General features: G+C 34.5%; 1 protein-coding gene across 11 annotated transcripts in view; it reads left to right on the forward strand.

Annotated features, from left to right (window-relative positions):
- The first annotated feature begins 607 nt into the window (after positions 1 to 607).
- Positions 608 to 25,056, forward strand: part of LOC129952583 (putative mediator of RNA polymerase II transcription subunit 26) — a 254,982-nt gene continuing 230,533 nt past the window's right edge. For 2 of the 11 annotated variants that reach the window (XM_056065245.1, XM_056065246.1), the window contains exon 1: positions 608 to 1,828. The gene's annotated coding sequence lies outside the window, so the exon portion shown is untranslated. The remainder of the gene's footprint in view (positions 1,829 to 25,056) is intronic. The other 9 variants (XM_056065241.1, XM_056065251.1, XM_056065248.1 and 6 more) reach the window with 7 other exon arrangements.

Below are 25,056 nucleotides of genomic sequence, written 5' to 3' on the forward strand. Positions count from 1 at the left end.
AATTTATTTAGTTTTAGTTGAAGTTTATTCTTTTATACCACGCTAAATATTTTTGTTAATATCATTTTAAAAAAGTGTTACAAAACTCGAAAACACCGATGGGCAGTTATCAGTGTTGTGCCAGTTTTATGTGTAAGATACTTATGAGATTTATTTTTCTTTGCAAAATGTGCAAATTTACTTAGAAATTGCTCTTTCTTTGCATTTTTGACGTTACTCAAGTATCAAGTTTATGGCAATTAAGTAATTTTTTTTATTGCTTTTCAATCACAATAAACTATAATAAAAATAAAAAACTTAAAACTTTGTACACTTTGAACATTTGCCAAACTTACCAAAATTAAATTTTATAGTTTTTCCAAAAATGTATAAATAATAAAACTGTCACCCTGTATGAATCCGGCAAAGAAGACACTACCAACCGCTGTACAGAAAAACCATTTTTGTTTTGTTTCGTTTTCCCCATATCCCTATCTCATTAACTCGTTCCATCTGTCAAACAATCCTATTGCCAGCAGCAGCTGCGTTTTTAATTTTCAACAATTTCAAATTATCAACAACGAAGAAAGCAATTTGTGCGAATGAAAAGACGCCGCTACCCAACCAAATACACACAAGAAAAAAGAAGAAACTAAATTCTAATCGCCCAAGCAAAATCACCAAATACCGACGAAAAACACAAAAAGAAAACTCACCAACGCGCCGCGACACCGCCACCAGCGCCAGTCAGACAAGAAGACAACGACAACAGCGAGTTAGTTGAAAAATGGAAGTGGTCCAAGTTGTCTCGTGTTCTTTCGTCTAAAGAGAGTTTGGATTCGTAGCGCGCTAATAACAAATAAAAAATAATAATAAAGAAAAACAACCCAAAAGAAAAGGACTACTCTTTTAATTTTGAATCAAACTAATTTTCATTTATTTATTGTTTTAATAAATTCAAACACGACGTTGTGACATTTTAATTAATCGAATTGGAATTCCTATTTTAAGTGTGATTGGTGAGAAAAAAAAAGTGTTTATAACGGAAAATTCATTAAGCAAAAAGTACCGCAAGAATTCACAGGGTGTGCGTATGTGGTGCGGCGAAAAATAAAAAGAAGTATTCGCGAAAGTCGAGTGAAATAAAATAATAATAAAAAAAGAAATCCAAAATTTTCAATAAAATTTATTGCAGTTTTTCACAATTTGCTAAATTTGTGCCAATTTGTGGGGGAAAAAGTGCGTTTGGCGTGTGTGTTGTACGAGAGCGATTACGATTCGGGTTTAGTCTCGCAGTCTTACGAGTCTCAGTGAATGAAAAGGAAAAGCCCTTGAATTCGAAATTGATGTGAAAAGAAAATCCTTTTTACGATTTTCATTTTCCAATAGTCATCAGTTTTATTATCTCCGTCTCCGGTCTTCGGTTTAAAGTCTGCAGTCTTCTTTCGCCGCAGTTTTTAGTTTGAAAATTCACAATCGGAATCAGAATCAGTCGATTTAAAGGATAAAATCACAGAAACTCCTCTGGCGCTGGCTCTGGTTGTGTTGTGCATTTGCTGGAGAAAAAGGGTGGATTCAGGATTAAAACTTGTTTTCCTTCATCGCAGTTCGCACACTCAAGTAAATCTCTGCCAGTTTGGATAATAATAAGGACTACACGTATTCCTATTCCTATCCGTTTCATCTTTATTTCTTCGTCCTTATCCTCGTTCTCGTCCTCATCCTCGTCGTCGGGGCTTTTGTCGTCGTTCATCGTTTGTCGGCACGGCGCGGCGTGGAACGTGGATCTATCTATAATCAGGATTATTCGGTCGGTGGCAAACTTTTGCATTTATATTTATTTGTTTGGGTAAGTCGGAGAAGAACATTATTTTTATTTTTATATTTATATTTACTATGCTTCCCTTTTACTTATATTGTTGCCTTGTGGTGCGTGGGGGCAAATACCTAATAAAACAGATCCCTCCGGCTCGACTGCCAGTGTATACTTTATACGACACATCTTCTCGTCTCACACTTTCGTTCAACCCTCTCGAAAGGTTCTAAATCCTTTTTGAGTGTGTTTTTTCCCAAAAAAATAATAAAATAACATAAAATACGGAATTTTGCTTCATTCAAGGGGGTGGGCAGGAGGGGGTTGAAAATGAAGAGATTTTTTTGTCTGGCGGCAACCTACCAAACCCACCCAACAATCGGTCCGTTCAACCAACAAAAACAAGAACAACCTTCATTACTCTTTATCAACCCGCATTCCCCGAAACTTACCTTCGTAGCATTCGCATCGTCCTCGATGTCGCTCTCTCGCCCTTTTTTTTGTGGGGTGTCCTTGCCTTGTTGTTGTTGGTTTTGGTTTTAGTCTTGGGTTCGGTATCGGTTTGTGAAATTTAAGGGAAGAAGGACCCATTTTTGTTTGCCGGTCGCATGATTGCTCTCTTTGTCTACAACACTGTGTAGGTTTTCCGATAAAAACAAGAAGTGTTGCCAGGTGGGAGTTTTGTTTCAAAAAGGTCGTGAACGATATTGGACTTTTAACTCCTTGCTGTCGTCATCGTCGTTTGTACACTCTATCTGTGTTCTCAGAACAATCATTAGATACTTAAGAAGAAATTCGTAGCCAATGTGTGATTTTTTCCCCAGAATAAAAAGAGATGGTAAATTGTTGAATTTAGGATATTTTGCTTGGTTCAAAAATGTTTGACCTTAAGGATTAAGGATTGTCGTAATTTAGGTAGATAGATATAATTTCTTATGATGAGATTAAGTGGGTGCGAATTGTTTGTAACACAAAAACCACAAGAACAGGTTGATGTCTTTTAGATTAGTTCAAATATCAGTTTATTTGTAGGAACAAGGAGGTAGGAACCTTTTGATGGATTAAGTTTTAGCATAACCATAACTGGTAATGAAGTAATTAAAGAAAAAAAAAAACTATTTAAAGGTCTTAATTCGTACAAACTTAAACAGAATTGAAATGAAAAACATTTAAGGATAGAACCAATGCTTAAATAGGTACCTATCTAAATGTGGACACAAGAAGATCAGAATAATGTCGAAGAACTTATGGGAAGAAGGATTTTTCTTTGTCCAGCCCTGTAAGCTTCGTTCATGATGTTGATAGTCATGTTAAATATTTTTTTTTTTAACTTTTTCTTATATTTAATGTATGGATATTAAATTTTAGTGTCAGCGTTTCTTAAATAAGCATTTCCGACTTATGTTGGCTTAACTCCGACACCTTAAAGAATATAATTTTCGGAGGCCAAGTCCTCTGTATTGACATACATTTCAAGATATTACCTAAACAATTCAATGGCTAACATACAAAATATCGTCATAGTAAGCTGTTGGTTTAATTTAAACTTCGAAAAGTTACAATTTAATTTTAGTAGTGAAACCCTTTGTAATTTACTTACATGTTGGTATTTCAATAAATTACCTCTACAATAAAATTCATAAGCTAGATAGTAGATAGGTAGGTAGTTTCTTTATTTTAAGATATAAATTATTAACAAATGTTTTTCTTTAAGAATATTGACAAAGCAGCTCTCGACATTTCTTTTCCTTTAAAACGAAAGATAGCATGATGAAACGATTGACATTGAGAACGATTGATTTGGTTTACTATGATTGCAATCATTCAATCTTTTTGATGAACGGGTCATAAAGACCGAATCAATCACGATTGACACAGGTCTATAAAGAAGTTAAAATTCAAATAATAAACATAAGTTCAAGTGCAAATGCAAGAATTTTGAGATGATTTTGAAATAAAAAAAAATATATATCAATGTTTACATGATTTGAAATACAAAATATTAATTAGAAAACTTTTTTTGAACCTTCAATTGCAATAAATGGTTGCAGAGTTATAGAAAACTATTGCGGTAATTTAGAGCATGTTTGCAGTATCGATAGGCAGTTGACCATCAAAAGTCTCCAATAAGGATTTCATAGAGCCGAGTTGGGAGAAGAAATCTCAGTTGGAAATACAGCCGTCAAATCTCTTAGAGTCAAGGACACGATGCAAAGAAGTGTGTGATGTCTTCTGGTTCTCCGGTGTTACAAAGGCCACGGATTTGCGGAAGAGCAGTTCGATGCGGCAGAGGGTTAAGATTCAGTATTTCGACTCGGGATCTAAATATGTAACTAATAGCCTCGGAAGAAAACTCGTTACTGAAATAATTAGCCTGTGATGTTATTTGGTGTTTGAGGTTTCTATACACATTTCTTGATAATTGTTGAGGCTCTTGAAAGATGTTCACTGAAGATATGTTCATCAGTTCTGTCGATCAGATTATTGAATATGGTGTACCATTGATTCAAATTGGACTTCAAAAAGAATAGAATTGAAGAAGCTATCTGGTTCCATTCCTTAAGCAAGGAGGCATTTGTTTGCATAAGCCTTGTCATAATGGATTTGTGAAGGCTTCTTTCATTTCTCCTCATAACTTTCAATATATAGTCTGAGTTGGTTTTAATGTTTGTAATGTAAAGAGGTGTTATGCCAGACTCTATATATAAATAGCATACCTAATTGGGCGTTGAAGAAGGCAATCTGAACAATCGTTTGAAGAAATACCTTTGCACGGCTTCAAACTAATCCAGTTGTAAATATTTAAAAACTTGGGTACCGTAGCACATGCAGCAGTTCACAGTTGCTTGAAAAACACGATATTTGGATTTGATTTTTTGGTTAGATTAAAACTTAGGCCACATCAAGTTTAGAGCTACTTGGCTTTGTTTTTTTCTTTCACTTGTTTGAAAACATGAAGATTGTAAGACAACAAAACTCCAAGATATTTGAAATAATGAACGATCTCAATAGGCACGTCGTTTAGGGACCAGTTTTCTTCTGCGAGTCTTCTTCTCTAACGCTTTTCAAAAGTCATTATTTTTGTCTTGTTAGTATTGACGCAGAGACTCCAGGATTCACAAAATAAATTAAGTTTGTTGATTGTCAGCCAGTAAAACTAAGTCGACGTAGAGCAAAACTTTGATTTGTATACCGGCAATGTTTAGTCCACACGTCATCAATAAACAAGGAGAATAATATCATAAACTACTGGGTATAATTTTTCAAGTTTTATCTCGATATTCTAAGATTTGGTTTTGTTGAAGCTTCTGCTAGTTAAACTTAATTTTTATCCGTCATGTACATATTTGAACTCTCGATTTCGAGAGTCGACTTTCGAATTGTATCAATATTTAGTGGTTTTAAAAATTACAAAAACGAGCAAAAAGTGTATCTTCGGAGAGGTCTGCACCTAGACGTGTGTCATGCTCATATTCGCTGTCAAGTCGAGGGCTTTTAAGTGGTTTCTTAAAAGTCTAAAAACACCAAGAAGTTAAGATGAAATGCATTTGAAGTGTTTTTCCTTCCCGCAGACTAACGTTTCTGGTATCACCTTTACTAAGACCACCTGCAATTTTAATATCAACTGGTTTACTATAAAGCAAAAAATTACCTCTCAGCTTTTAGACTATGAGCTTTATTCAAAATGATCATATGAGCATTTCTGGAAATGGGAGATAATATGTCAGAATTGTTTAGTGGAGAGAATGCAACTGGATTTTTAAAACGAATGCATGGAAATATCATTAAAAGAACGATGTAAAAATTTCGATAATAGCTCTATCGCGTACATTTTTAAATAGAGCTCTTTATTAATTTTTTTCTATATAATATAAGCTTGTTGTAGGATGTTTGACCAATAGATTGAATTATACCCGCTAAAGTTTTCCACAAATTATGGGTTCTTAGATTATAGTACAACAAGATAAGGGTTTAATATTTTTTGCATTTCAGAAGACATCAGAAATACTTATCAGTTATGCATACTTACAGAAATCACCTTTTTTGTCTATAGAAACTAATTCGAAAACAAAAGTCATATTCTTCTAAATAATATGGTAGATGGCCCCGTCTACCTTCGCGGTTTGAAAAAAAAATTGTTTGCATATTTCTAATGTAGACTTAACTAAAAACATGCTCTGTGAAGGATTTGATCAAAAGCATGCTGGCTTACGAGATATCGAACCTCAAACCCGGGCCCGCCAATCGTGTTCAATTGTAACATTTATCTTAAAACTTTTGACATGATTTTAACGAAACTATGGAAGATATCCTAAATCTGTAAAGTGTTACTTAATACCAAAATAATAATTCAAAAAAAGATTAGATTGAAAAAAATGGTCAAAAAGTGCATTTTTTTTTTTCAAATCGCTGCCATATTGTGAAATTTTAAAATATTCAAAAAAGCTTGTCTAGACGTAATCAACTTTCTAAAAATTAAGTTACAAATTTTGTTTTGTTGTTTCAAGCTTCTGAAGCTGAGATATCGTGCCAGCCATTCTTATTCCATTCTTGAATAATAGGCCCGAAATTTGAGCGCGAAGGTAGACGATCTTCTTAACTGTTGTTCTTTACTCAAGTTGTATTGAACGAAAGAAACAAAAAAAGCCCGTAACACCAAATCAAGACCAATGCAATTTTTTAACTTAACCCTTTTCCACAACGACAATAATTTATAAAGGGTGATTTTTTTGAGGTTAGGATTTTCATGCATTAGTATTTGACAGATCACGCGGGATTTCAGACATGGTGTCAAAGAGAAAGATGCTCAGTATGCTTTGACTTTTCATCATGAATAGACTTACTAACGAGCAACGCTTGCAAATCATTGAATTTTATTACCAAAATCAGTGTTCGGTTCGAAATGTGTTTCGCGCTTTACGTCCGATTTATGGTCTACATAATCGACCAAGTGAGCAAACAATTAAGGCTACGTAAATAAGCAAAATTGCCGCATTTGGAGTGAAGAGCAACCAGAAGCCGTTCAAGAACTGCCCATGCATCCCGAAAAATGCACTGTTTGGTGTGGTTTGTACGCTGGTGGAATCATTGGACCGTATTTTTTCAAAGATGCTGTTGGACGCAACGTTACGGTGAATGGCGATCGCTATCGTTCAATGCTAACAAACTTTTTGTTGCCAAAAATGGAAGAACTGAACTTGGTTGACATGTGGTTTCAACAAGATGGCGCTACATGCCACACAGCTCGCGATTCTATGGCCATTTTGAGGGAAAACTTCGGAGAACAATTCATCTCAAGGAATGGACCGGTAAGTTGGCCACCAAGATCATGCGATTTGACGCCTTTAGACTATTTTTTGTGGGGCTACGTCAAGTCTAAAGTTTACACAAATAAGCCAGCAACTATTCCAGCTTTGGAAGACAACATTTCCGAAGAAATTCGGGCTATTCCGGCCGAAATGCTCGAAAAAGTTACCCAAAATTGGACTTTCCGAATGGACCACCTAAGACGCAGCCGCGGTCAACATTTAAATGAAATTATCTTCAAAAAGTAAATGTCATGGACCAATCTAACGTTTCAAATAAAGAATCGATGAGATTTTGCAAATTTTATGGGGTTTTTTTTTTAAAGTTCTCAAGCTCTTAAAAAATCACCGTTTATAAGAAGCTTAAAAATCCAAAAATTAGAGCAATATTTTAAACAAAATAAAACAATATTAAAAAAACACAACAAACCACCACGAAATAAGTTAAAACTACCACTCTAAAGTTTTGTTATGGTTGGTATAATTGTCGTGAAGCTCAAGCTTCTTTCTCTTTTGATCGAAAGTTTTTCAAAAAAAAAAAACATAAAATTCTGAAAAATACATGAAATCTTTATTTGAATCGATAATTCGGTCCATATAATTTAATGTTTAAAGATTATTTCATGCAAATGTTGAGCAAGACTGCGTCTCAAATGGTCCATCCGCTTAGTCCAATTTTGGCTTACTCTTTCCAACATTTCGGCCGGTATCTTATAATAAATGGTTCAATGTTGTCTTCCAATGCGTCAATTGAATCGGGCTTTTTATATAGATATGAGCTTTAACATAGCCCCCGACAAAATAGTCTAAAGGCGTTAAATTGCACGATCTAAGCGGCCAATTGACCGGTCCCGAAAGTGAAATAAAATGTTCACTGAACTCGCCTCTCAATAAGGCCATTGGCACCGTCTTCTTGAAACCACATTTCATGCAAGTCAAGCTCTTGCATTTTGGACAAAAAAAGGTGGATATCATCTCACGGTAGCAGTCCCCATTCACAGTTACGTTACGATTCGCATAATCTTTGAAGAAGTACGGTACAAAGATGCCACCAGTCCATAAACCGCACCAAACTGACTTTTTCTGTATGCATTGGTAGCTCTTGCAATGCTTCTGGCTTATATTCACTCCAAAATTGACAATTCTGCTTATTTACATATCATTGAGCCAAAAATGAGCTTTGTCGCTGAACACAAAGCGCGCAATGAACTTTCTTAACAGACCACGCATTTTGATAATAAAATTCAATAATTTGCAAGTGTTGTTCGTTTGTAAGAGCAAACTGAAGACTTTTGACAGAGAAACAAAACACGAAACGTGCGTTAGCTGTTTAAACCAGTGTTGCCATAAAGATAATAGCTAAAAAATCAACCTATATTTTTGTTCGATCGCATCAATTAGGGCGTGGAGACAAACACAAATTCAAGATCAAGTTTTTTAAGAAAAAAATAATAGATAATGTAACTTCAATACTGTATTCACATAATTACAAAATTGAGACTGGGATGCGACTTACACTGATAACTTTTCATCCGTCTTCTAAAATTTTAATGAAATAAACAATACTTTGTATTAAATGAAAATATTTTTCTTTGTTCTTCTAAAATTTAAGTCAAAACCCCTTTCTTATCATCGTTTTTTTGTTAAAAAAAAGTTGCCAGTTGAATTTTCTAAAAACTAAACTTAAATCTTAGCAAAAAATATTTTGCATATAATTAAAAGAAGTTTGATTTCAATACCTGTTTTTGTTCCCGATATTTTTATTTGAAAAACGATTTTATCAGCTTTGGCATCATTTTTTATTTCTTATAAAAATAAATAGAGATTTGATTTTTCTAAAAACATTATCTCACGTTAACAACAAAATTTTCCATAGAATTAAATAAGTTTAAAGTGAATACCTTACCTTTATTCTCGAAATATTCAAGTAAAAAATCAATTTTCAAAAATTTTTAAGTTTTCAAAATTGTTCCAGATGTAAAAAAAGTTATTCTTCGTTGCATACAATTATTTATTTAAAAATTATACCAGTTTGGTATCCGTCACATTATATTATCAACCAAAATGTTCACTTTTTCATAATCGTAAAAAATATATGCTAAATTTATTGTAAGGTCCTTTCTGCACCTTTTGATATTATTAACTTTTTAACAAAATGTATTTGAAGTTGATATCTTTACTTGTTCTTGAAATATGGACGACAGAAACTAGTATTCCGTATATGCGGAACACGCACTCACAAAGATCTCTCTAAAAATCTTTGATTTAGATTCTAGGGACTTTGAAACGTCGAGAAATGTCAGAATTTTCAATTCGACAGATCAGACCAATTACAATAACTTTCTATGGGAAGTTTAAAATGTTAAAATGAAACTTTTACCGGTGTTACTATATTTTTTACTGGCTCTGTAGATATTTGTTGCGAACAGACGATCTTAGTTGAATGGCCTCTTTAACTTACCTTTCAAAAAAGAACCTAACTAAGTTCAAAGAATTTCACTGTTATCCTCACTTAAAATAAACTCGGGCTCCATAGAAATTTATCTCCAAAATAAAAATCTGTACTTAATTTCATCACATTTTTTTATTATATATTAAAAAAAAAAGAAGGAAACCCAAGAAGTCGACATTTGAAAACGGTTGACCTACAAAACTTAAAAATATTATTTACCCACCAACCTATCTATCTAAAACACCTGCTATAGTTTAAAGTGGATCCGAGAAAAGGACATGAAAATATTCAAAGTTCATTCACTTCCAAAGCAACAAATCATTTTCCTTCATTACAAAAGAGAGAAGAAAAAACCAAATGCCCATCGGGGTATTTTTCATTACTCAAAATCAGAAGGGAAAATAAAAATCTATTTATACCTACTTGTACCTACATATAGACCCGGCCGGCCGGCAGTATAAAATAATCATGTCCTTTCTGAAATAAAACAGATGAAATAAAATATACATATTGTATAAGGCTTCCGGCTCGACTCGCCGCGGCTGGCCTGCTGAGTGACCAAGCAAGGATATCGCCCTCTTACGCACCGCTACTCACCTTTAATTAATTTGTATATAATTAGGTTGCCCAACGTAACTTCCTTCTCCTCGAGCAAGGATAGATATAGCGTTGAATATAAATTATGACGGGGAAAAATCTCGTCCAATGACCACCAAAACCCATCAACCCCACCATACCGCATCGGTATGGGGGTAAATCCCTGCTCGAGAATCAGAAGAAAGAAAAAATATGGTTTCCATAATGATAATAGAAAATAAGAAAAAAAAAACAAAAAAAAAAGATGGTGGTAGACAGGAGAAAATAGGAAAACACAACAAACTTAGCATAAAAACACGCGCACACCAACGAAAACGAAAGAACGACACTAGAGAATGCTTTTCCACCAAAACAACAACAAAAGGAAAATGTATAAAATTGACGGCCGGGCCTGGCCGCCCGAGTTGACTGAGTTCATTGAAGTTCATTCTGTCCGTCCGTCGTCGTTTCCAAGAATAGGTATCTACTCTACTGTCATTTATTTTTTTCCTTTCTCTGTTCTCTTATCCTTGCACAAAGTGGCAATGGGAAGTGATTAGGACGACGCAAAACAGAGAGCAAAGGTAGAAAAAATATAAACGAAAGGACTCATAAAAAGGGGGTTGCCCTTGCAACCCTTTGAGATTTAATAATTTAATTTACAAGTCCAGTTAGATAACAATTTCAGTTTTTTTTTGCTTATAATTCGTTTGTATTCATTAAAAATGTTTTAATTTTTGTTTGTTGCTAATAAATTTATACTCACTGTTTTGTTGTTGTTGTTTCCTTTCTTCTACTTCGTTTGTATTTTGAGGAAAATGTTAAATATTGTTGCGCACGCACACATACTTTTATGGATATACACACACAATATGTAAAGGAAATTGCCATTCAAGTCAAAATAAACGAACTGAAAAAATAAGCTTTAATATGGCTTAAACAAAAACAACACCAACAACAAAACCCAAAGGAACACATTGAATAGGGTGGTGAACGCAGAAAATACAGGATGAACATTAAACAGGAGACGATACGAGACGAGACGACATGACATTTAAGGATAGAAATCCTGAATTCCAGATGTAATCAGAAAGAAAGAAAAATAAAGAGAGAGAGAAAGAGAAAGAGAAGAGCGAAAGAACAAAGGACATGGTGTTGCCAGCATAAGTTTGAATAAATAACAAAACAAGTCAATGCAACAGGATATCAAATTTTTTAAGTGTTCTATTTTTCAATAAGATATTTTTTTTGTATCGTAAAAATATCCTAATGACTCTAAAATTATGGTAGAAAGTAGAAACAACTTGATATTCTTTTATTTCTATATATTGGCTAAATGAACCTTGAAAATCTCTATATTTCGAGTTGTTTTGAGTCTATCATAGAAAATATGTCTACTGAAACGTATGCTAAAGATTTGTGAAGAAGTATTCCTTGGTAGATTCTTGCAGGTAGCGTAAATCAGGACGCCTTAATAGTCCAAGAGGCGACCGTCAGATCACTTAGCTCATCTTCTCAATGGATCTAATACCTCTTACTAAATAGAGATACTCTAGAGAAAAATAATGCACCAGGGTTGCCTATCAGATTTTGGGCCGAAGACGTCTAAATCGGGGCACTTCCGGTGCGTTTTTTTCACCAAGACTTAGCCCATCCAGTTAATGGCTGAAACTAGTGCCAAACAATAGAGCTCGACGAGATAGATCGAAACATATAGGGTTGCCTAACTAAAAGTGGGCCGAAGCGCTTGACAGCCCTATTTCAAGGTGCGTATTTTTCGACCATGACTTAGCCCATCCAGTTAATGGTTAAATTTGGTATCAAATGAAAGGTCTGAGTCTACTGATTATGAATATATAGGGTTGCCATGTCTTAACTGGGCCGAACCCCTCGGCAGCCCCGTTATAAAAAAAAATCCACCAAATATGTAATGCCTTATAACTTAATAATTTGTCTGGCTTTGTTCATCGAATTTTATTGTATTTTATATCAAATGAAAGCTCAGAGCCTGTAGAAAATTAATAAAATAGTTTTACATTTATAAAAAATCTTTAAATGTATGTCAAAAAAAGATTTACAGTTTTCCTTAAAACATTTTATTTAACCAAAAACATTACTATATCTATTGAAGTAAATAAAAGACTATTTTTTATATTAAAATATAAGCATACGTTCGTCGCACTGTTAAAAACACCCGGTGATGCTCATTAATTTACCAAAAACATAAGAAATGTGTTTTTAAGCAAAGACTATAACGTTTGATCAACATCAAGGTCATCATGAAGTTAATCCTCTCAAAGTTCTCTTTAAAAGTTTTAATCACGAGTGGGTACATACCATATAAAATACATTTAATAAAGTTCGAACTGATATTGATAAGCAAAGCTTTATAATCATCAAGCTTTCTCCAAGCTTTTGGTGTAAAAAGAACTAAATCTAATTTTTTAAGGAGACCTGTTGATTTGACACTTGAACAGACGATAAATGCAGATGCTGCAAATTCTTTAAATGGTATAAGCCATTTCACAAACTCCATTTATGCGCGCCAGCGTTAGGCTTTAAGTCATAGTCTGCGAACAAAAATAATATCAACTATGCTTGGCGAAATTAATTTAACTAAAAACGATGACACAGTTCATGAACTCGAAAGTTTTAGGATTTCAAAAGACAGAAAAACCTTAGAGAACATAATTTCAAATTTCAAAAATAACATCAATCCATTCGATAAATCTGTAGACGAAAAAAGTTAATCTAACGTAGTTACAGGAAGGGCTGTTTCGGAAGAGGCAATGAATTTCCTCTTAAATTTAAACCAAATAGGAGAAACGAAAAAACATGAGTTCATTGCTGATTGTAATAAAAATCCCGAAAGATTTGAAAAACCCATCAAAAGAATAAACCTACAAAATTTTGCTTCGGAGTGTTTAAAAAAAAAAAACACTTAAAAGCAAACATGGCACTAAGAACGTTTTGTAGAAAATGGAGCGTGATATATTTGGAAGATTGCTTGCTATTGCTCTAGAAAAGGAAATTGATATGGAGTACTGTCTTTCATTATCACCAGCACCACCTTCATTGTGCCATTGTACGGGAGAAATGCTGAAGACAGATAAGTCAGTACTTGCAAAGAAATTACGTTCCTTCCATGTATCTAATCCTCCTTCTAACGTTGATGATAGGTTTTATCTCCTGCATCACTTAGGGCCTTCTTTACCTCAGAGGTTCGACAAACTATCTGAGCTTATTTAAAAAAAAAAAAATTGCAACACCAGTGCTACTCAGATCCACTTGATATTTGATCGTTACTTTACTCCATCAATCAAAGATGTCGAGGGAAATAACAGCCACGAAATCAGTGCAAACTACACAATTCGTGGACCATCACAAATTAGGCCAAATGACTTTTTAAAACATTTGCGTAACAAAAAATTCAAAGAAGCTTTAGTTGCATTTTTATGTAGTCACTATGAAAGTAGTAGTATCTGCTCGCATTTAAAGAATAAGAAGCTGTTCCTAACTTTTGAAGAGCAGTGTTTCTCATTTACATGTTCGAACAATAATATTGTTAAGACTCTTGAAAAGGACTATTTATGTCACCACGAGGAAGCCGATACGAGAATTGTCTATCATTTAAGTAAATTATCAAACAACTCAAAAGTAATGGTAAAATCGTGGGATACTGACTTTTTAATTATTTTGCTTGGAAATATCCATAACCTTAAAAATTTTGAAATATTTTTAACACAAAAAAGGTTCCGCACTACATTGCTTAAATTGTACCGAGGTTTCAAAAGAAACTTGGCGATAGGCTTTGTCAATCCTTACCGGGTTTCCATGCCTTCACGGGAAGTGACTATACCACCAGTTTCTATTGGAAAGGCAAGGCAAAGCCTTTTGAAAAGTTGATAAAAAATGAGAAAATTCAAAAAATATTTGCGTCCTTAAACACCCCGAACCAAATTAACAACATTGAAAACATGGAATTACTACAAGATGCAAAAGTGTCAATCTTTCACGCTTTACTATTTTTCAAAAAATATTTTCAAAAAAAAGCAATGAAGATCGCTCTCTAAAAAAAGTTAAAAATTTCGATTCCAGTATGTTACCACCATGCTTTAAATCTTTAAAACAAAAAATTCTAAGGATGATTTACGTCAATGCCATGTGGCAAAATGCTATTGAACCTCAATGCAGTCAATTAAATCCCAATGAGTGTGGTTGGTTAGTTAAAGGCGACATAATAGAACCGCTTTGGTTCATAGGAGATGCTACACCTATATCTGTCGAGAAATAATTATTGATGATGATATCGAAGAAGAAGAAGATAGTTTTTATTCTGATGACGATAACTAAACGACAAATTGAAAGAATGTAAACTATTGGAAAGTAAAATATATTCGTAGATATCATGTTATTTAATTTTTGTATTGTTAAGTTTATTGTTATTGAATATAAGTATATCAAAAACTAAGTTCCTTAAATTTGTAAATGAAAAAGTATTTAAATTATGATTTTTTTGTTTAACGGTAAATAAAAGTTGAATAAAAACTCTGCTCATATAAAAAATATATATATATATAAAAATATATAAAAACTCTCTTTACCTATAAATATCTCCCATGAGAAAGAATTAATGATTTATTAAATCAATTTTAAAGGTAAGTCATCTAGCTATGTAAAAGAAGGCAACTTATACTTTTTGAATAGCAAAAGCAACTATTGTTGCCACTGTACTTTTTTGACCAAAATTTCATTTCATAGCAAATCTTTTATTTACGTCAATAGATAAAGTAATGTTTTTTGTTAAATAAAATGAATGTTTTAAGGAAAACTGCAGTAAATCTTTTTTTGACATACATTTATAGATTTTTTATAAATGTAAAACTATTTTATTAATTTTCTACAGGCTCTGAGCTTTCATTTGATATAAAATTCGATGAACAAAGCCAGACAAATTATTAAGTTATAAGGCATTACATATTTGGTGGATTTTTTTTTATAACGGGGCTGCCGAGGGGTTCGGCCCAGTTAAGACATGGCAACCCTATATATTCATAATCAGTAGACTCAGACCTTTCATTTGATACCAAATTTAACCATTAACTGGATGGGCTAAGTCTTGGTGAAAAAAACGCACCTTGAAATAGGGCTGCCAAGCGCTTCGGCCCACTTTTAGTTAGGCAACCCTATATATTTCGATCTATCTCGTCGAGCTCTATTGTTTGGCACTAGTTTCAGCCATTAACTGGATGGGCTAAGTCTTGGTGAAAAAAACGCACCGGAAGTGCCCCGATTTAGACGTCTTCGGCCCAAAATCTGATAGGCAACCCTGGTGCATTATTTTTCTCTAGAGTATCTCTATTTAGTAAGAGGTATTAGATCCATTGAGAGGATGAGCTAAGTGATCTGACGGTCGCCTCTCCGCCTATAAGCCTTGGCATGAATCGGTGAAGAGACCTGAGAAGGCAAGGATCACACCCTTATTCTTAGGCCGATTATAATGAGTAAATTTAAGCTTGACTTGAGTGGGTGTGAACCTATTCGATAATTTGATCTATTTGTATTCATGAACTTCTAATTACCTTACTGATGAGCAGCTCCTGACTCTAAGCCTAATACTTGCTCGGTATGAAAAAAGGCGGGCAGATGGTGGGCAATATACAAGTTTTTGTTTACAAGATAAAACATTTTTAATAATTTAAAGATACTCTAAGGCCAAAATATTATAGGATTCAACGAAACGGATGGTCGTGTGCCTTCAATTGCTGAGTAAATTTGATTTTAGAAGCGTACAAAATATTGAGAAGTCTGAAGTTCGAATCTCGTCTTTAAAATTTTTCTTTCACATCTGGTTTTCAATCTATGTTTTTTCTTTTAAAAATGCTTAAAACAATCAAAATAGGAACCTTTAAGGCTATGTTAAAACTCAAAAGACCTTTTAACAATAAATTGTATGATGATTTTGCAAAGTAGAAAGCTTTTTCTTTTTGATACAATTCAAATAATTTTAGTATCTTTCTTACTTACTTACCTAAAGTGGCGTTACAGTCCTGTGTGAACTTGGGCCTCACCCAACAAACTTCTCCATCTAGCTCGGTCCCTAGCTAGATGTCTCCAGTTTCGCGCTCCATGTTGGGTGAGGTCACCTTCCACTTGTGCGCGCCACCTGATCCGCGGTCTTCATCTATTGCGCTGTCCTGTGGGTGCGGATTTGAAGACTTTCCGGGCCGGAGCATTGGTTTCCATGAGCTCTACGTGACCCAGCCATCTAAGTAGTTGGAATTTTACCCTTCTGGTTAAGTCTACGTCGCTGTACAGCCCATACCTTCCGTACAGCTCGTCGTTCCATCTTCTCCTCCACTCCCCTTCGATGCATACGGGACCGTAGATCACACGAAGAACTTTTCTCTCGAAGCGACCCAAGGTGCTTTCATCCGCTTGATGATAAGGGTCTTATATGGCAACACTTTGGTCCCTCGAGAGAGGACTTTGCCACTCAATTGCTTTCTTAGTCCAAAGAAACAGCGGTTAGCAAGACTTATTCTGCGTTTGATCTCAGCGCTGGTGTTGTTTTCTGCGTTACGTCTGTCGATTGTGAATTTTCGACCAAGACGTCGGTTTTGTATGTCCTTTCTTGACGACAGCATGTACTTTGTTTTGCCCTCATTCACCGTTAAACCCATTTTTGCTGCCTTTGCCTGAATACTCACAAAAGCCCCATTGACATCACGCTGAGTTCTTCCGATTACGTCAATGTCATCAGCATATGCCAGTAATTGGACAGACTTTTGAAAGATAATGCCTCTAGTGCTGACGTGTGAGCTCTACACTATTCTTTCAAGCACGATGTTAAAAAAATCACATGACAGCGCATCACCTTGTCTAAAACCTTTTTTGACATCGAAAGGTTCTATTAAGTTGTTTCTAACCTTTATAGAGCAGCGTGAATTCTCCATGGTCATCGTGCACAAACGGACTAGTTTGGCAGGGATGCCAAAACTAGACATGGCTCTATACAGCTCGACCCTGTAGATGCTGTCATATGCGGCCTTGAAATCGATGAAAAGATGGTGGGTGTCGATTAGGTGTTCTTGGGTTTTTTTCAGGATCTGCCGCAATGTGAATATTTTATCGACTGTAGACTTTCCTTGTATAAAACCACACTGATAAGGACCTATCAGGTAGTTGACGGTGGGCCTTAGACGTTCACATATTACGGCAGGGAAGAGTTTGTAAGCGATTTTAAGTAGACTGATTCCTCTATAGTTAGTGAAGTTTTAAGGGTATCCTTTTTCCAGGTTCGGGCAAGCAATACTGAGATTCCATTCATCGGGCATGATTTCTTCCGACCATATCTTACAGATAAGTTGGTGCATGCTCCTAACCAACTTATCTCCAGCTGCTTTAAAGAGCTCGGCATGCAAGCCATGCACTCTAGCGGCTTTGTTAGACTTCAGGTTAGATATGGCAATCTTTACTTCGTCTACGTTGGGAAGACGGGATTGTTGGCTTTCGTCCTCTATGTTGAATGGATTATCCTGCCTGACAGCGGTTCGTTGTCGCCGTTGTACAGTCTGCAGAAGTGGTCCTTCCTCAGCATTGACTGCGGTTCCAGTCCACAGTTTTCACTTTCGTCTTTGCAGCCTTCGGTTCGATCTTTCTTAGTTTTTGAGTCTATATGAAGTTTTGAGAAAAGCTTGAATTTAATACATTCATAGTTTTGAAAAATACATTTAGGAGTTAATATTTAGTGCTGAAAATGAATCCAAACTTTTATTTTAACTGTTTGCTCTAGTTTTAAAAATGCCCGTTTCCAACATTATATTTTAATTTTTTTAATATGCTTTAAAAACGTTATATAAAAGAAATGTTTAGACAACAGATTAGTTACAAAAGCAAAAATTACTCTCAAAGAGTTTTGCCTTTTTCTACTCCAAACCGTTTTAGCATAAATGGCTTAGCGTATCTTTCAGATTTTTTTAAGACAGGTAAAATTTCACAACTTATGAACATTTTTATAATATAAATATTTCAACTTAATTTTGAAGAGATTATAGATTTGGAAAACTATCACGGCTTTTACTGAAAAAAAGTTCCTTCATAAATTTACTTAGTTTCAAAAAGCCTTATATAGCAACGTGTTTTTTTTACAATTTCAAAAAGTAATATCTCAAAAAAAAAATCCATGATTTTAAAAGAAACCTTGAACTTTACGTCTTTCTATCGCTCCTCTGATTATTAAGATCTGTTTTTAATCAGTTATTGTTATTTGTTTTCCTAGAATGATATTTTCCGGGTCCGATGGTAGTTTAATCAATGGGGCTATCCGTTTTTTTTAGAGGATAGGAAAGTGTATACTAGAAGGTGATACCTATTCAAGAACTATAATTGCTGCAAGTTTAAATCTCTCCCTTCTTCATGGTTTCATGTTACTCCAGTCTAGTCTCCTAATGATATCTTTCTTTCTTTCAACTGACTTATAACCTTCTTAAAATCTTCTATCCTTGGTGCCGGCGGGGGTATTTTGTTACCAAATGGAATCGTACTGAATTATATAAAACAAAATCTTTGAATCACAATCTTAACTCATTTTCGAATCACCCTTATGAGTTGCAAGTTTCGGCAACGTGCAAAAATGCAAATGCAAACACTTCATGTTTTTAATAAATTTAATTTTCATTTAAATTCTTATTTATGATATAAACTTGGCTCAAATAAAAATGAAGTTATCTCAAACTATCGATGCCATATTTCCTTTTAAAATAACATCAATATTTCAGAAATCTCTTTTCCCATGAATAACCAAAGTGTTGGTATAATAAAACAAAATCCATGGTGTTCGTAATTAAGTGTGAAATATGTTTATGAATATGATAACATTTATTATTTTCTGTACATAAATAACACTGAATAAGCACTTCATAAAATCACAAGCAAAAACAAGTAATAATAACAATATCAATACGAAACTGCTAAATCCTCTGCCACCCGGTCGCTGCCCTAAATCAATATTTGTCAGGCACCTTACGCACGCAAAATTTTAATCAGAGCATTATAGTTTATAGCTTATTAGCCAGCGAGGAACTTTTCAATCGCAACAACGAATGCAAAATATACAAATTCATCAAAGGTCACAACATATGGAACTTAGATATCTATATACAAAAATTCATTTAGAAAATATTTTTGTAGAATAATTTTGTGATTGAATTCGTTATAATATTTTGTTTCTGTAAGTACGTTAGGTTTCTATATTGGGGCTTTTGCAGTTCCACTATGATATGTAACTTTTCATGATTACTAGTGCGGATCCTCATAAATACAAATATGTACGACGACATACATACGCATAGGTATCAACATGAGTGATGGAAAAATGTAGGTTTAGGAACGAATAGTCAGACGCTATAACAGAAAGTTGAAGTCTCGTTATCTTATCTATGTTGTACGCCTTTTATTCGTACATAGTACATATACTTTAGACAAAATGAAATTCGACAAAAAAAAACTAAAAATAACGTCGATATGATAAGAAAGTTGAACTTTACATTCAAAAATAAAAGCAATTTATTTTAGGAGAAAAAAGTGCAAATGTTTAAAAGTTTGTTTAATTAAATTAATGATTTGTTTTGAATAATAAATGTGAAGCAAGTGGAGATGATAATGATGATTTAGGGACAATAACAATGTTCCTGGAACTCTTGAGGTGATAACTAATTTTTCAAAACGGCCGGTGTCAGATGCCTTAAGAATATTTGTATCTATGGTATGGCTTTTTTTTCTATAATAAGCACACACTCAAGGGGATATTACTACCCTTATTATGCAGAGTCACACTAGGTAAGGCATTCCACATTCGCGTAGTACGACTAAAGAACGAATCTCTGTATTTGAGAGTACGGCCGAAGTTGGGTTCGAAGGTATACTGATGAGCATTCCTAGAAGCGCGAGTATTTCGGTTGAGCTGTTTAAGGGGAGAATTGCAACTGGCTATTTCACTAGAGCATTAGCTGTTAAAATAACGTTCAAAAAGAGTCAGACAAGAGACCTTACGACGATGTTCAAGCGGAGTAAATGAAATTATGATGATATTATCATCTATCAATTTAAATGATCTACGTTCAATACTATCCAAGAAGCTTAAGTAAGATGCAGGAGCAACAGCCCAGAGATGGGAGTTATAATCAAGCTTTGGACGTATGTAAGTCTTGTAGATAACAGTCAGATCAGTAGGGGTGAAATATTTCTTGCATCGCCTAAGGAAACCCAAACACCTTGCGGCATTTTTGGCGACATCGGGTGACACACGTACCGAGAATATCCAGGTGTTCAGTCTAATTGGTGCAAGTGCCATCTATGGATAATGGTAAGGGGGGTATACATACATATCTCGCTTTAACGATACAAGACGATGCGTTTTCGAACTATCAAATTCCACGCGGGTTTTTAATCCCTGTTGCTGTTTAGGTTGGAATTTAATGATCTTATCATATTTTGTCGTTGCAGTTCCACATCCTAAGAAGAGGGATGTGAGTCTGAAAACGAATATAAAAAGCTTAGAGTAATATTGTCAGCGAAACAATGTATGATATTAGATTAATTAATAAAAATGAGAAAGAGTGTTGGAGATAGAACAGAGCCCTGGGGCACACCAGAATTTGTTTTAAGATTTCCAGACTTGAATCCATCCAATACTACTTGTATTGAACGATCCGAAAGGTAATTACTAATTCAATGAAGGCGATATTCATGAAAACCGAAAGCACGCATTTTCGATAAGAGAGCCTGATTCCAACCCTTTCAAATGCTTTTAAAATATCAAGTGTAATAGTCTTACTTTCTCCAAAATTATTGTTCCATTGTTCGGTGAGATGCATCGGTAAGATCCTTTCCGACCTTAACGATGCATTTGATGTCAAAAAAGGTTTTAGACAAGGCGATGCACTGTCATGCGATTTCTTCAATATCGTTCTGGAAAGAATTGTGCAAAACTCAACCGTCAACACTAGAAGCACAATCTTCCAAAGGTCCATCCAATTACTCGGATACGCAGATGATATTGACATAATTGGAAGATCAAAGCGTGATGTTAGTGGAGCGTTTTTGAGCATTGCGACGGAAGCGAAGAAGATGGGTTTAGTGGTCAATGAGGGCAAGACCAAGTATATGCTGTCATCAAAAAAGAACACTGAACGACGACGTCTTGGATAAACAAACGAAGAATAACTCTTGCAAATCGCTGCTTCTTGGACTTAGAAGGCAATTGAGAAGTAAAGTCCTCTCTCGAGCATCTAAAATCACCATCTACCCTGTTCTCATTTATGGCGCTGAGGCCTGGACCCTGTCAAAGAAAGATGAGAGCGTCTTAGGATGCTTCGAGAGAAAAATTCTTCTGGTGATTTTTGGTCCTATACGCATAGATGGAGAATGGAGGAGAAGATATAACGACGAACTGTACGGGCTGTACAGCGACACTGACCTAGTTAGCAGAATTAAAGTCCAATGGCTATGATGGCTAGGTCATGTAGACCGAATGGCCATCAACGCTCCAGCCCGGAAGGTCTTCGAATCCAATCCCGAGGGACGGCGCAGTAAAGGAAGACCGCGACTCAGGTGGCGCACCCAGGTGGGAGAGGACCTCAACCAACTTAGCGTACGAAACTGGAGACAGCTATAGCTAGGGACCGAGCTGTCTGGAGACGCATGTTGGTTGAGGCCCAGGTCCGCCCCGGAATGTAGCGCCACCTTAAGTAAGTAAGTGAGTAAGTGTTCGGTGAGATGAACAATGAGATCACCAGTGAAGCTATTGCTCCGAAAGCTGTACAGACGGTCATTAAGAGAAGCTTTTGATCTTCAAGATATTTATTTAGCTGATAATTAATCAGCGTTTCCATGACCGTGGAAAGAAGGGACGTAAGTGCAATTGGTCGGTAATTAGAGGGTGAGGAAAATTCGCCTTTTTTGGGGAATAGGCTGGACAAATACGGTTTTCCATCCGCTCGGAACGAGACCTGAGGAGTAGGACAGATGAAAAAACTAACGCAGTGGTTTTGCCAGCGTTGAAGAACACCTCTTCAGAAAAATAGCGGGGATACCATCCGGCCCAGCGGTTTTATGTGTGTTTAGATCTCTAAGGACTCTTGCTACAGTACAACAACAAGTGCGAAAAAAGTTTGGTCCCATAGAATCAATAACTCGCTCAAGTACAGGCGTAGTCTTCTTAATGAGCGATAATATACCTTTCGTAGCAATAGGTCCGTTGGTCCATTTTGGAGAAAGTAATATTAATACATTAGGATAATGATACATTTCGAGCATTTATTAACGATGAATATCTTCTTTTTTAAATCGATCCATAATTAAATTGAACGTCAAAAAGACCATCCGAAAATAGTACTTGCCAGATTAAAAACACATGTCTAAAAAAACCATTTATATTCCTGTTCAGCTATGGTCATTTAAAATTCCTTAAAAAAAGAAGTAATTAATTTGAAAATCGATTATGTTAACCAAACTTAAAAACAAAATAAACTCAAACCCAAACAAAAAACATGAATTAGGTGGGCGTGTGCCTACTAAATACTTACTGTCAAAATAAATAAAATTTCAGTAGCTTTTCTGATGCTGTGTGTTGAAGTTTATTTTGTTTTTTTTTTTTTTTTTTTCTATTTTTAATTTAAAACAAAAACAGATTCGCATATATTAATCAGCTTGTGTCGACATGGCACCCACGTCTATTGACATCACTTTTATCTTTTCTTTTTCTTTATTTCAAAATGTCCTCCCCTCTCAAAAATATCTCAAACATTTTAAAATAAAAACATTTTTTACAAGTTTATTTGAAAGACATACAATCAATAAGATACAATATTTAAAGAGTTTTAAGAATGACATAGTCTATTGTTACACAGTGCCTTCGGAGTTATTTTGAAATGTCAGTCTTTTTTCAGTCCATTAATATTATTCCGAAAATGAATCTAACTTCTGTTGTTCAATTATTTTTCATTGTAGTCATGAATCAAATTTTAGAATTTTAGGAAAATGTGAGAAACTAGTGTCGTCCTTGTCAATCTTCTCATTTCTTATTCCATTAAAATGTCAGATGAAAGTATCTAAAGATCTTAGAACAAAAAAATCTTGTCTAAATTTTATCGAATTACACAAATTAGGAACAAATTAATAAATTATATAAATAAATGAAAAAAAAACAACACACAACGCGTGCTCTATTTTCATTAAAATAGCTCAATTGAGTTATTTGCCCCTCGAACTATATTGGAGGAGCTGGCCTGAGACATGACACTCAACTAAAACATAAAAGAAAATAATATTTCCATCGAAACGCAACCGCGTCATTTAAATTTGACATTATTTGGATGTGTAGTCTTATAAGAACCGCTGAGTTCTTAGTTCCCCAATAAAATCAAAGTGCATACTTTAAACTGTAATATATTAATGGTTATGGTTTTAAACTCTATAGAATCTCGAGAGGAAGTCTTGTGTGAATGTTTACAGAGAAATATTCTTAAAATTTATTTTAAATTTCAAAAAACAAAAACATACCTAATTTGTTTTTTTTTTCATCCCAAGAAGAAGTTAAAAAAAAAACCTTGGAAACTTTTTGTGATGTTTATATTTATGAAAATAACCCACCTCCGCACACACTTTAAAGTGTGTTATGGCATTCGAATGGTAGCTTTGGAGCGATGATTAGGTACCGTTGAGGATAGACAGCGGCAGCGCCTCTACTGCCTCCATCGCGAGGCCGCTGCTGGCCGCATCGTACTGCCATTATTCAGAATTCATACATACCTCCATATCTAAAGTATTAACAGAACATCCAAGTGGGAGGGATAATAAGTGCTTCTCTCAACTTGGAAATTGTATGTTTTCTTTGGGATTTGGATTTTTGTATAAGTATTAATTTTTAAAAGCGTGCCGCCACCAGCCGGGCTTTATCAACGAAATAACGCAGGTGAAAATATACACTCACTTCAAAAAACTTTCGTACAGATAAAAAAAACCGTAAGAAAATTTAGAAGATAAGTTTAAAATCGACAAGTCCCAGTTATCCCGGGTCCCGGACAAGGTCATTGGATTAAATGATTCTTTGGATTTATCTGAATGAACTATTAAATCGATGTTAAAAATATGTTTAAGGCTAACACTATTAACCACATCTGAATTGATATCCCTCTTCGTCAAAATTAGGTTTTCTTTTTCTGAACCAGAAATAAAACATTTCTTATTTGAAGGATTAAGTTGTCCTAAATTTGAATCTAACCTTTGAATTTTTCTATCATATCAAGTTTTAAAAATATGCTTAAAATATCTCTCAACAATAAATTGTATTATAATTTTTAAAGCAAACATCTTTTTTTCTAGAATGTAGATACAATTGAAATTATTTTAGTATGTTACTTAGTTTTTTTGAAATTCTCATTACTTATGAGTCTTTACTTGACTCTTTGCAAAGTTTTAAATAAATGTTGAATTTATAATTCCATAGTTCTGAAAATACTTTTGGATTTAATTTTAGGTGCTGATTTCGAATCCGAACTTTTATTTTAACCATTTACTCAAGTTTAAAAAAAAAATATTTTCAACACTATTTAATATTGTATAATATATTTCAAAAACTTGATATAATCTATTAATAGATACGTTACAAGGACAAAACTAGATTTCAAACTGTTTTTTAGCATAAATATTTCAGTGTTTCTTTCAGATATTTGTAAGACAGGTTAAACGACTTATGAAGCTTTTTGAAATTATGTAAATATTTCAACTGGATAGTGAAGAAAAGATTATTGATTTGAAAACCATTACGGATTTTTTTTTTGACAGGAGGAAATCTTCAAAAGACACTTGGCAGTATTCGACACCAAATAGCGTGGGATTCTTTTCCACTAAAACCACTTCTTCATCAG

The sequence above is a fragment of the Eupeodes corollae genome, chromosome 3, assembly GCF_945859685.1.
Source record: "Eupeodes corollae chromosome 3, idEupCoro1.1, whole genome shotgun sequence".
Lineage (NCBI taxonomy): Eukaryota > Metazoa > Arthropoda > Insecta > Diptera > Syrphidae > Eupeodes > Eupeodes corollae.